The 15,088-nt window shown below is 32.2% G+C and overlaps 1 protein-coding gene across 5 annotated transcripts in view; it reads right to left on the bottom strand.

Moving 5' to 3' along the window:
• The window catches only part of LOC124374291, a 1,063,620-nt gene that overhangs the window by 989,423 nt on the left and 59,109 nt on the right, over window positions 1-15,088 (bottom strand). For 4 of the 5 annotated variants that reach the window (XM_046832531.1, XM_046832545.1, XM_046832541.1 and 1 more), the window contains exon 1: window positions 2,703-2,857. The exons of the other annotated variant lie outside the window; for it this stretch is intronic. The gene's annotated coding sequence lies outside the window, so the exon portion shown is untranslated. Of the gene's footprint in view, window positions 1-2,702; window positions 2,858-15,088 lie in introns of those variants that run through there. 5 annotated transcript variants of the gene reach the window in all.

Raw genomic sequence — 15,088 nt, 5'->3', positions numbered from 1 at the left:
CTCGACTACACTTAATGGCCTCGTTTCTTCAAGTTCTTAAATGTCGATTGAGATGAAATTGGAAACATCAATTTCTTGAAACATCACCCAACTGTTAATATTGTTATTGCAGTAAATTTCCGTTTATAACAATTTTCATTTGTAAATCACGTGATAAAATAATATTAAAGAATAGTTTTTTGTACTTGGAAATCCAAACATAAAATAATCTGTGCAACAAAGTTAGCAAATATGCCAATGCTCCAAAATCGCGCAATGCTGGCGTACTCTAAATGCTGTTAATATAAAAGTGTGTAACCATTCCTACAAACTCCAACAGTGTTACATGGTTTTACCACAATCGTTCCTAGAAAACTTCTCATCAACACAGACAGTGGATGTGCAGTGTACGTTTCACGGAATTAAATATACCGCTTTGCTCAAAGTGATTTCCAATAACCCGGTACAAGACTCCTCCCCCAACCTCTGACCTCTTTCTCCATGCATTATTCAACCAGTCCCTAAACTTCTTTGCGTCTGCTTTAACAGATGGGATAACATTTATTATTTCTAACGTGTTGTAGCCAAATACATCCTCATGTTATAAATAATGTTTTCAAAATAGTTCCTGGTGTTAGAATCCATCACTTGTCTAGTTTCATGCAAACTTTAATAACTGCAAACGTGAAGTAAGCTGTGCACACTAATTAAGCATATATACTATTACGAGAAACAATTTACAAATACATATGTCTCAATAATCGCATACTTTTAATCTTATATTGTATAATCGTATTATTTTGTTCATTTTTCAATAGAACAGAAAATTACAACGAAATAAAGGAGGCAAGTGACAGAAAACGTAAGAATGACAGCTGGTAAAGGACACGGGCGCTATCCCCAGAAAAGTTTAAACTTGCACACAAATCACGTAATTGATTAATTTGGTTTATGCATTTGCGGCTCTGATATCAATCTCAATTAATTATGCAGAGATAAAATATTTCACGAGGGGTTGTTTGTTTTAAAACAACAACAGAGCCTAGAGAGATAAAAGTAGTTCACGATGTATTCCGCTGTGAATACCTTAATTTAGCTCAAAATAATATTATATGGTTGAACTCTTGAATATGCATTCAAATCAAATATGGTTACCGATGCCTATAGAATCACTAACAGGCATATTTTAATCATGATGATGTGATATTCGATGAGTGAAGTCTTAAGTGATTCTCTATGTGCTATGCACAAAGCAATGTGGATGCAATATGTATATATCCGTGTATTAGCCTGTTAATATATTGATATTGATTTAATGAATATTCACACAAATACTGCAGTAAGGGTGGTATGTTCTATTCTCATAGGTGAGCATCTAATAGCTAATAAAATATCCTTCAAGTTACCTTACATACCATAATAAACGAAAGACATAATTTTAATATCAGTCGTTAGGTTTTCGTTTTTAGAATTAAGTCTGTGTGTATTACATATACCGATTAAAGATACTGAATAATTTTTTTTATAATTAAGTACATTATTATATTGTACATTAATAAAAATATTTTGTATTATTTAGACTCTACATTCAGGAAAATACAATGGACCATCATCAAGATCTACGCTATGTACTTGCAGCCTATTCATCTATGCTTTCTTTACTTACCAAAGTATAGTGTATGTTTCATTACTTAGTTTTAATCACTTTTACAGTCTTTGAATAATGATTATTGTAATAAAGATGGTAATAACTCAAAGACCAAGTAGCATGGTACGTCTGGCTATAAATAAAGACATAAATAACTTAGACAGACACGATGGTACTCACGAGCGAAGGAAGTGATGTTTCAAAATGTAGTAAATTAAATCCTAACAAGATTATGAAAGGTTAAAATATATTTAATTCTCCAAAGTCTATTATAATACAATACAATTTTGAAATCTTCTAAGTTAAAGTGTTTATAAGCATAATGTAACGTTGGACAACGTCATCAATGGCTCTTTGTGTCTCCATTTACATGATTACCAATATCTTGTTTATGAGTACTCTAAAAATATTTTATTTTATTAATACAGTAAAGTAATGTATTAAAAGTGAAACACGTTAACTTTCTGTTTGTCCGATCTCCATCCACCCTACATCCTCCACTGGAAAAATCTGCACATCAGAATAATGGCTCAGATATTTTGATTAAATTTCGTACAATCAGTTTTGTTAAACGAATATTTTACACTACGGAAGTTCAATACACACTGCAAGTACTAGAACTGAAATATTTTGAAGTTTCATCACTTCGAATTGCTGTTTTATTAAATCTTTGGATACAGGACAACATATCTGGATAAAACTTCGAACATTGATTCTCACAGACTGAACCAACTCCCGGCAATATCAGTTTGGCTCCATTTTACAGATTCAGATTAATATTGAATTTACAAGAATTCATTATTTTATTTTTAAACTAGATTTCGAAGTACCTTATTGAATTGAACAGAACAATTTATGCTATCTACAAATGTACGTTAATGTATTTCTATCATTGATTTTAATGAAATTAGGAGTTTTTCTTATTTCAAATGTGTAAACCGTTTCAGTGATGTTGGAAAGAATACTTTACGTTAAAAGAATATTAAAAATCATTTGTAAATTTACTTTTACAGAAGTTTTTGTAATCAGTGAAATAAGAGATTCGTTTAGTAGGAAGCAGTCCTGGGCCACTCACCTGATTCTCCTCCGCCGGATATCCCACAAACACCTGCGCGACGCGACACGAACACCGAACAGGTCAGCGGGAACGAAGGACAACGCACGGCGAATCTCAGGACGGGGCTCTACAAGAGACGCGGGTTATCAGCGGAGACATTCGCTCGGGTACAGCTCTTCTCGGACTGTTGGGGCGCGATGGCGGGGGCGGTGGGTGGCCGCCTCTCCGCCCCACAGGGCCACCCTTCCGCATAAATGAGCTAATTCTGATGCAAGTTGTTGTTCACCTATTCATTATACTTAGCTGGCATTGCCTAACGTTGCTTGACACTCGTGTGGGACATGGACCTCCATGGAAATCGTGCTTACACGATAATATACGAGGTAGTGTATACCCTATGCTTGCATGGATTTATCCATTTTCTTCTTAAGAAACACTCTTTACAGCTGTACAATTAATAAAATAAGTAGCTTTATATCTCTTTAATCAATAAAAGCCTATATTTTTCCAAACTATAACTTTACCAACTACGTAAATATATAAAACAATTCTTGGCGCTATCTGTCTAAATTATTAAGAAAACTAACCAAACACCTCCAATGTACTATTGAAAACTCAGTGACTTTGTTAATGGGTTTAAGTTAAACATTTAAATCTATATAATTTTCGGGCTTGTATAGCATATGAAAAGAATATTTTTTATCAATTACTACTACAACTTCACCTTATATTTTAATGGACTATATTTCTGGTATTCTGTTTGTTTTTTCTCTGTATTATTACTTGAAAGAGTATTAATTTCACCAATATACTATATTAAAATAAATAAGTGTGTAATTTAATAAATAGGCCTACTGACTCACTGCAGTTGTAAGGAGGCAGCAAATATTATTTATCTGTGCCAGGTGAGAGTGATTTCTCGAGTTATATTCAAAATTTGACAGTACTACAATCTCCAACTACACCCACTAAGGAGGTTTTAGATTTATTTCAAAATTAATCCCTTTCCCACCACAATGTGGAAATAGTAAATTACATTCCTAGTCTCGAAAATGATCTTGTGCGTGGTGAGATTTCATGTACGTGTAAGGCGAAGCCGAGCATGGACAATGTTAATCCCCAATAGAACTTTTGCAACGAGTATTGAACGATACTCTTCATCATGATTCAAAATACCCACGAAATGTGTGTGATGTATGTAAAAGATTATATAAAAATGGAATTTGTATTAATCTAATCTAATTATTAATAAAAATGGAATAAAATAATATAATCTTAATAAAACCGTTATTACTTTCAGAGCACAACCGAATGAAAGTCTTATAATTTAAAAACAGTGAATACCTTATACTTACTGGCTCATTTTATGATCAGTATCCGTCTTCTAAACCGACTTTTTTGAGGAAAATATGTTTTACACTTGATTGATAACAAAACATAAAAATCCTAAAATACTCTTTAATATGCAACTTTGTTCTGTAGTATAGCATTTTGAAGAGTGCCAAACAAAATCCACGTTTATTACAAATTTATTTTCAGTCACTAAGAGTCACATTGGTATATTATCATATGTACTACATTATGATGTATGATTATATACTATATCATGTACATTGTAAAGCAAGACTTGAAACATTCCTTTTGAGTGTACAAAATACAAAATGCAACATTATTCCACTTTAATTAAAGATTTCGGAAATTCACTGTTGCTAGATTACAAAACATTTGGCATTGTTTTAACTGCCATTTTATTTGCTCTTTGATATTGTTTTGGAAATTATTATACCATTTAGTTATCGTAGATTAGTTGGCCTATAGTCAAATAATTCAAAGGGTTTAGATGGCAAAGATTTTTTTTATTTGAGTAGAATATCCCCTTGCATATAATTTTATTAGCGGGAGTATATGTATCTCACTAAATTAAATTGTTAATTAGTTGTGAACAAATCAATAAACAGTGTACTACAACAGTTAAATTTTGTAAAAATTAGAATAATATTTATATCATAATACTGCATTATAAACAGTTTCTGATATATAAATGCAGGATTTTTTATTTCATTTTATTCTAACTTTTATTCGTGCAAAAATAGTGACAAATACACCATTCCCCAGACCGTAGCTCTTCTGATTTAAGATGTCTATGTAAAATGAAATTGCTTTTTACCCTGTGTTGATCTAAGTTAATAAACGTTGGCAAAGTCAAGAATTGTATTTAAATCTCGGAAGTATTTCAACAAAGACTGCATATGGAAGATAAGGTATACCACAATTAAAGATAATATTCATCTTACTTCTTAAGCGGGCATCGGGCCTGCGCTCTATTGGGCAATATGCGGAGAGCATAAGGTTGCATGGACCATTCAGAAACCAGCTGAAAACAACATACAACCACATTCTTGTCTTATGGATTTCAATGTTTATAATTCGTTTCTAAACCACTGGTATATAAATATTACATTACAAAAACAACTACATAAAAATATTCTAATACAGTGGTATTCTTTAACTTATAAATACGAATGTTATGTATAATTGACAGACCTTCCGCTGCAAAGAAAAACAATGTTTCTTGAAAAAAAAAATAGTTTCTATATTATAAATTGTTGGAATTTGAAGCTAATCTCTTATTTGAATCTAATGTCAAATAACAATAAGAATATAGGATAGTTTAAAACCAGTTATTCAGTTTGTAAGTGACAATTTTGAATTCATAGTTATAAAATACTCCTAAAGTAATATTATTACTGAACAAGGTGAAGTATCTCCATATTTTTTGTGTTTTATAAAATAAATTACTATGATTACGATTCTCTTTCAGTCTTATGTCAATAAAATTCATTCGAAATATATAATATTTTAATATATGTAAAATGTACACTAAGAGATTGTGATTGATCTGCACGTGTCAATTCAAATAAAAAATTCTAAATTCGCTTCAGTCACAGTGTTCAAAACATTTCAACCCCACTTTTATACTTCTCACCTTACACCCAACAATTAAAGTTGAACTTTTCTGAGAACGTTTTCAGAGCAATTAAGCTTTCCTAGCCTCAGGAAGCTCGACTTTTACCTCTTTTATTTGCTGAGTCCATTTACAACAGGTGCTGAATAAAATGAAACCTGAATCATTTCTCTTTTAGGGTCGGAAAAAAGGATGCGAAGCTAAAATAAATTGAGACTTCTCTATTTATTTGAATTAATACATAGTACTACCATAACGTATGACCAGTATTTCAGACATTGATTCAGGGAATTGAAATAAGAAAAAATACATTCCCAAATGCTTTGCTTTGTTCCTGCCAGGATGCCCATTTCTTTTGTATACAAGAACATTTGCTTAAACTGTTTAAATTAAAACACTGCCATTTTGTACACATATTGAGAGTATTCAAAATTATTACAGTGTAAAACAAAGATATTATTACATACACTCTTCCAAAATGATTCCATTTTAGTAACGGACATATAGTATTATTATACAATTTTGAAATCACCGCCAAAATTAAAAAGGAAATCACATGTGTTATCTTAAAACACTATTATGTGGAATGTAAGTTCTTTTAGCTTATCGCTTTGTAACTTTGTAATTATGCGCGGTAATCGTAAACATATGGTTCCTTTACGATTAGTTGTGATTATAGTGGTGGCTTTCAAAATATTCATGTAAAATAACGAGTAATTCAAAATTTCTAAGATCCTTCCAATATCAAAATAATAATGTTTGCAATAAGAATCAACCATTCACCGATGAAAGCGATTTTTTTTAATCAGCGACTGTACCCATACACTATATGCGTCTAGGCTGTTTAGATAATAACTTTTTAGTTGTTTAGATTTGTTTGTTTAGATAATGCTTTTTTCAAACTGTTATATAATACATCTTCTATAAGTTTCCTCTTATTTTCAATTTGTAATTACTATTTATAACATAGGATTTGAGATACTAAAATACACACTACTGAGTAGATTTAAATCTTCTATAATTCCACAATAAAGTATTAAATGTACTTCTATATCTGTAGATAGGATCAATATATCTTGGGTTAGATATATCCAGTATTTGTGATACAAGATTAAATGGAATTGACTGCACTTCTCAGCACGATGTGAACAATTATCGTTCTTGTAAAATGTTACAATTTATGTTCTAAGGTACTGTATATGCCGATGGATTATGTTAGTTCTTAACTTTGCCAACCCAATTCAACTAACAACGCGTTTGTTGCAGTAACAACGTGCATTCATATGTACTGTGAGCTAATGCAAGTACAACTAAGGGCTAACGTTGGTTTTAAAAATACCTCTCAAATCTAACTCTCATCATTCACCCATACTATAACCCATAATATCTACTCAACTTAACATTTAGACTGTCTTAGCGGCTTCCAGTTACGCACCTCTTACTAATTCAAGTGACAAGTCTAAATGGATACCCAGAGACGGATGAGACTACAGATCACTTTAATAATATAAGGCACTGCAGCAGCAGGGTCCTCAAGTAATTATTTTAAGTGGAAATTGAGTTAGGAGGGATGGGATGGGGAACGTGATTATTCACTTAAACTTCTAACAGAACGTACTACAGAGTGCATGTAAGCAGAATTCATGGTCACACAATTTTAATGCAGTTCAGCTTATTTCTTTTGAATGATTTAATATTTTAAAATAATTTTCCTGGTAACGAAACTCTGAAGTTTGACATGGTATAATGTGTAGCCGTATTAGACTCAGTCAGCTGGTAAATTATACGACACAAGACTGTCTACACACTGAGATTTATGTCATAAATGCAATGTGAGACTTCTACTCCGAGCTACACAGTTGGTTTATTATATGTAAGTATGATATAGTTTAATTCGTACTATTATATGGATATTGGTTACATTAATTTCATGTTTAAATACAACCGTTATTACCACAACTTCTTATTACAAATGGATTTCAGGGAAATTAATAGCAGATTGAAATAAACAATAATATCAAAGTCTACAATTTCTCTCTTTCCCTACATAAAACTTTAGAACACACACAATCATCATACGTACGTACAAACTACAATATCTATCAGGAATCTTTAATTACATCATTTTTCAAGTTGTAATAAAGTTCAAAATATCTCATCGTGATATCGTAAATTTAAGAAACAAAAGGGAAATTTGCAAGGCACAAATTTAATATTATACTAACTGTCTTTTGGTACTCCAAAAAGACCTTGATAAAATAAAAACAACTATTAAAAAATAGTTTCTACCACTCATTAAAAATAGTTACTTCTTTTACACCGCACAAGGAACATCACAATTAAATTGCTAAAAGGTTTAGACAAGGTAGACAAAAAGGCTGAAATTATCTCTCAGGATCTCAAAAGTCACAAAAGTCGTCTAATTTAATTTACAATTTTTTAAAATTTCTATATCTTAAATTTTGTGGAGTGTAATCGAGACTGCCTTCCCCTTAAAAGGCTTCACAATATAACATGTTGTAAGTATTGGTTTTTAATTTTAAACATATAATGACCACACAGTAAACATTTTTATTAAATATTTGTGACAACTATAAGTGTAAAAATGTTAGAAAATATCCATACATTTAGTAGAGGATTATTCACGATTAAAACACCATTGAAAAACACTGCTAAACAGGAATATTTCACCCCCCCCCCTCCACCATCAGAAGTAAGTCATAATCGTTTGGGGAAATCCGATGTAATCCCTTCACTCTTTATGGCTCGCTGATTTCGACCATATATTCGACAAGAATACCAAGAGAGACATCTTCTTAATATCATTGTTAAAAAATTATCTTCAAATGAATATTCTACATTATTAGCATTTTCAATAAAGCCATTTACTTTTATTAAGAACTACTGTCAGAACCTAAAGTAAACATTCCATGGTATATCACTGGCACTTACCGAATAGATGATTCTATAGTACAACTAATTTTTCTGTAGAAAAAACTTTTACTATAGATTTCTATAGTAGATTCTTCACTGATACTTATAGTGAAGATTCTAGCCTATAGTATATATTTTATACATATATATATATATATATATATATATATATATATAAAATTTCAATAAACATTGAATCACAAAAATTACTTGCTCCGCCGGGACTCGATTATACCTTGCAGCTAAATCCTGCCTACACTACTTGTTTACTTATTGACTTCTGGTCACCACTGGTCATGAACCATTTACGGGAAAGGCTAAAGATTAAGCCATTGATTTCCACTGAAAATCCAAATATTCTACTTTCAGTATATACTAGATCTATGTATATACTAGATCCTAGCGGCAAAACACAGTATAAAATTGAAATATGGAAATTTCGTCCCATTGAAATTGAAAAATTAGCACTCCTAATAGTCAAGTCTACTGTGTAGTCATTTTACAAACTTAAGTTAAAACTGTACGTTTCTATACCTGTGCAGCATTAGTTGCATTTTACTCATGCATTAGCTAGCCATGCATGTTATAGGTTACTTAATTTAATGCACTGATTGATATCTTGTTATTTTCTGTTAACTATAGAGAAGAAAGTTTAAAAATATTCCAGTTTAATAAGAAGTATTCCTCAAATATCTTTTTCTGAACAGTTGTATATTGTAATAAACAATAATATGTATACAATCTTTATATATTTCGATTTATAACTATGTTTTTAAATCACATTGCTCCAGGCACATATTATAATGTGTGAAGATGGAGTATTATGTTCAACAAAACTCACAGCGTTTTTTAAGAAACCCACTGATATGTTACTTTTTGTTATCTCACCTTTCCTAGAAACAGTTATAATAAACTATCATACATTCCAGTTTATGGCTGTCTTTTAAACCCGAATTGTTTTATGCACATAATATGATGTATGAAGGCAGAGTATTATGTTAAGCAACTTCTCAATCAACAACCACTATTTTTATGGCATTTCCTACAATTTTTATTTCCATCTCATTTTTTATCTTATATTTCCTAGAAACAGTTATTTTACAGTTATATAAAATATAATTTGTACTGTTCTTCACATAACATGATCAATTAAACTCATCTGAAACATAACATAAGGTTTAATGGAGCCTTAGGTAAACCTGTGCCTCCGTTTATAACCACTCTTGTTCTGCCAATTACTGGAGGGCAATAAAAAGTAATAACCACTTTAATTACAGGCACAGCTGCTCTTTTCACACATCCACTAATTGAATAAATCTTAAGAAAAACTTATAGTTGTTCTAGGGCTGTTTCTTGATATATCTGGTCTCTTCATTACATTTCTTAGATATTTCTTATAAATATTATGCATATAAGAATAACAAATTTTATCGATAATATTAAAATGTAAGTTTTCTGGTATAATAAAAAAAATTTTAATGGAATTTATTGAAAACCCAAGATATCTACTATGCAACACACCATGGATTAGTTTAAGGAAATTTGGATACAAACTGAGCTATAATAATGTTTTTCTTTTTTCACGATAAATGTGAAACCTATTAAAGTTTTCCTATTCCATAGGATACTACGCCTTTTAATCCTCCAGTGTAAAGATCTCGACTGCTGTTTTGTGGCCCTTTACGATTTTGTTACAAGCCCTGGATAATAACGTTCTGATCTTCACATTTTGAATTCATTCATCATAACACTAAATTCATTCCATAAATGTCTCCTACCTATACTCACTCTGTATTCAGTTCTACAGACCTCTCGCAGTGCAACCAGTTCCTAGGTAGAAGATACTCGATTTACATCTTAATATAATCCAAGATTACGGGTTATTCCATAAACACGAGCGTCAAATCGGATTTGTTTTATACAACAAGAACTATGTATCACTAATACGTCTTGGAGTAAGTGTAAGTTCCACTAATTCAACATAATTATCGTTTGTTTTTACTTACAGAATCTACAGTTTACATATACTCTATTACAAAAACAGCACCGTTTGCTTCATAATAATTACAAACTTAAATAGCCTGCAAACTGTAATAGAGTTACCTTATTAGATAATCCTTACAGAGTAAAAGTATCTGGATATACTGTATTATAAGGATACAGTTACATTTATCAATATGTAATAGTAATGACATCTCGTAATCCGAGTGCAATTTTAAGAAAGGCGGATAAAAAGAGGGTCACGACATTTATGATGAATGTCTCATTCATGGCATGAAACCGTAGTGACAAAATGAATACCTACTTTAATCACTTATTCATTTTCATTTGTGTAATACAACAGCAATGTTAAATGACCTATACATTTTAATTGCCTGTTTAGGAACATTAATACAACTACCATGGACAATGTGATTCTATAAATAATTTAGTTCTTTCGTAACAGATTACTTTCTTTCTTTCGGTAGAGAATATTTTTAGTATATTCAATATTTAAGTTACAGGTCTACTTGTTTTATATAGAACAGTAAATGCATTGCTCCAGATTGTAGTTTGTTAATAATTATAGACAAAATCACCTACGTTCTAATATTATTCAAGCGTTCAAAATAAATTTGCTCAATAAATCTTTACAAATAAAAATATTAGGCTAATCGGTTAAGTAGACTACAGGGTTGCATTTAGACCACCTGAAGGGTATGCATAGCAATCAAACAAATTGATATTCATAATTATTTGAACTGAAATCGTATAAAAAGTTGTCCTCAAAAGATTTAGATTCAGCATTATCAATTCTCAAACATGCATCGATATATAACATCTTAGCGGGATATTTGAGACATTTTTGTTCGACAATCCTTATTTCAGACCTAAAAATTATATTTAGACACACCGAATAAATAATACTAAGTATTTAATCAGATTTTTGAACGTTTTACACAACGTTTGACATTTTTAAATTACATGAGCAATCTAGCTAAGAGGCTTTGTACTCAGGTAATTATGGAAAAATTCCTAATTTTCTCCTGGAGGTACAAGATATATTTCAAATCTAAAAGAAAAAATGGCAAATCAGTACCTTTATCTGAATAAAACTTAGGTTCCTCAGCTTTATCATATGCTACATTTAAAGCTCCCTGGAAATATTTTGAATATGTTAAGGTCGATGGTGACTCGATGGTGACTCGATGGTGACCTGATATGTTTAATAAACACAACAATATTATTTCGCAGGAACATTTTGTGGAGTTAGAGTTGTAAGAGTTTTTATAGGGGGGTTGTATAGGGTATCTTATTTAGATAGCTTGGTTGATTTTCCAATAACCCTATAAACTGCTCATTATAGTATGAGTATGAACTAATACTGTGTTACTGAATTTTAAAATAATAATAATATATCACCAAATCTCGCGATGTGAGATTCTCAAGAGAACTGTAGTGTACCGGTATATCCATTGTTTTTCAAATCACATGTCCCAAAAAAAGAAAAAAAACAGACGACTAACTTTTCTATGTTATGTTTAAAAACTTATATAATAGTATTGACTTTATTTTACTGTTTAAAATACAAATAACTGCTATTCACTTTTGAATGGTATCATTAGTATCCTTGACTTAACATCTTTATTCATGCAAAGTTCAAAATATTACCTCTATTCTAAATAGGCTTAATCATGAGTTATTTCAAACAAGAGCATTGATATTTTGCACCGTTCTTAGTGTAGTTTTTCGTTTATTGCCTACAAAAAGGGATATGACTTCAGCTGATGTGATTCCACTTATATAGGCATAGTCCATCCCTTGGTATTCTGTATTCTATGAATAGAACTAATCTCAAAATTCACATTGAATCAAGCCATCCCACAATAATTATGTGTAGAAAACTAGGTTGTTCCAAACTTGTCCATCTGATGATAAAATTAGAATACCTCTTCTCCTGGATTGCACCGGTTGGTTGCTAGGTAGAACATTCATAACTCTTTTGTAGTATAAAATCGGGAAAAATCATAAATCTTTTTTAATGTCGACAGGAGGGGATTGCGTAGCATGTTACTATAAGCAGTATGAGCCTACTAAGTATACTATCCTATTGAACGAGTATAAATAGTGACCAATAAGTGTGTGATGAGTTTTTACAGTTTCATGATATATGCTTCAATGTAGTTTCAATAGTGACTATATAGTGAGGTAAAAAATATCGTTTGACCCACTACAGCACAAGACATAGCATTGCATGCCTGGGTTGTTTCAAATAAACTGTTGTTTAATGCACTTAGGCCCGAGTTTTATTGTTTAACTTTGCTTTAGTATAAAAGATTAGTTTCTTGCAATAAAAATACTATTAAAGTTAATAATTTCGGTCTTTTTACAGTTATTAATCAATATTAAAGCCAAACGGCCAGGATTTTAATTATATGTATTGCACTACAAGATTATGGAGTAAGGCAAAAGATTTTTGTTTAGGAAGCCGAAGTGACTATCATACATTAAATCATGACTAATTGATAGTATTGATAACATTTTAAGAGTCTTTTATATTTCAAATAAATTCTAATTAACACATTTTGTGTAATAATAATTAAGGTAATTTACATTATTATAAGTTTCCGTGTAAATATAATCATTAACCTATCAAGTATACACTATGAGTATTTCACCCCTATATACATGCCTGATCAAAATGGTTTCACTCTTGACTTGCTTTAATAATTATCTGAGATCCCCTTACACTAAAGTAATTGCTTCAGACTGAGTAAATTAATTAAGTTAGCTTGACACCCTTCGCTCTCCTTTAATTGCATGAAATACGGCAGCAGTCACTACAAATGATGTCTTGTGTACTTTCGAAAACTGTGAGAATATCAGTCAAAACCAATATACAGCGTTAAACATTCCATTGCACATCATTAACTCTATGATTTATACAAACGAATTTCAGGAGCAGCGGATCACTCGTGAGTGAAACTGAAATAGGGTGATTCAAAAAGAGCGCCGGTTTTAATATATCAAATTAAGAGATATATTTTAATGAAAATCTGAAATCAAATACATAAACATGTTCATCTAACCTTCCGATTTCATGTATGAAAAAAATGTCATGCATGTGCCCTCCTCTGCTACGCTGGCACGCAACAACTCTGTCCATGAAAATAGCCATGACTGCACGACAAGTTTCAACTTCAATTTGGCCGACAACTCGTCGAATTTTCTCCTTCAACTTATTGATGGTTCGGGGTTTATTGGCATAAAAATGACTTTAGATAACCCCAAAGATGAAAGTCACAGGGTGTTAAGTCACAAGAACTTGGTGGCCATTGATGGTCGGAATTACGAGAAATGACGCGATCCTGAAAGCGGTCACGGAGGAACACAATTGTTTCACGGGCAGCGTGGCAGGTGGCTCCGTCCTGCTGAAAACCACAACTGGTCAATGTCTATGTTATCCAAATGAGGCCACAAAAACTCCCTAATCATCGTACGGTATCGGTCTCCATTCACTGTCACAGCTTGCCCTTCCTGATCTTCAAAAAAATAAGGGCCGATGACGCCGCCCGACCAAAAGCCGCACCAAACTGTCACTCGTTGTGGATACATTTCCATTTCGTGCGAGGGTTTTCTGAACCCCAGATACGGCAGTTCTGTTCATTAACAAATCCATTCAATTGGAAATGCGCTTCATCACTGAAGGTAATAATCATTGCGAAGTTTTCTTCCTCCTGCGAATTTCTCAATACCCAATCAACAAACTGTCGTCTCTTCTGGTGATCTGCCACTTTCAATTGTTGCGTCAGCTGAATTTTATAGGGGTGATATTTGAGATCGTATTGAAGAATTCTCCGTACAGAAGAACATCTTAAACCCCATTGTTAAGAACGGCGACGTATTGATTTCGCTGGGCTAACAGCCACACTGTCACGATCCACCTCAATGCTCTGTTCAGTTCGGGCACAACGACGACGTCCAGAACTTTTGAGATCGACTGTTGAACCCGTTTCTTGAAACCTTTTCATGAGTCTGCGAACCGTTGATTCATTCGGTGCTTCATTACGACCTAGAGTACCGCGAAGTCGCCTAACAGTAGCCGCATAACTCTCTCCACTCTGATAAAACGTTTTCACTATTAACACTCGTTGCGCACAAGTAAACTTCTCCATGGTTAGATACAGAATGCGCTAATGAGAGAAATATCAACTGCGTCAACAATCGGAATGTAGTCAGAAATAGAATCAAGGTCAAACATTGTTGCCAACCGATAAAATAAAATTTACCGGTCTTTTCAAAACCGGCGCTCTTTTTGAACCACCCTATATTTAGGGATGAACTAATTATTCAATATTTAATAACACCACAAGTTGTGTATTGAATTTCATAATTATGCTATACATTACTTGCTCACGCTGAATTTTTAGTAGTAACTGGCTGAGCATTAGCTAAGCCTACCGCTCATTCGGCTGGAAAATGTTCATTTCTGCCTGTCTGTCTGTTCACATATCTCATAAACGAG

The sequence above is a fragment of the Homalodisca vitripennis genome, chromosome 1, assembly GCF_021130785.1.
Source record: "Homalodisca vitripennis isolate AUS2020 chromosome 1, UT_GWSS_2.1, whole genome shotgun sequence".
Taxonomy (NCBI): Eukaryota; Metazoa; Arthropoda; class Insecta; order Hemiptera; family Cicadellidae; genus Homalodisca; species Homalodisca vitripennis.
Note: the sequence above shows the minus strand (reverse complement) of the source record. Positions and strands in the feature narration are given on the sequence as shown.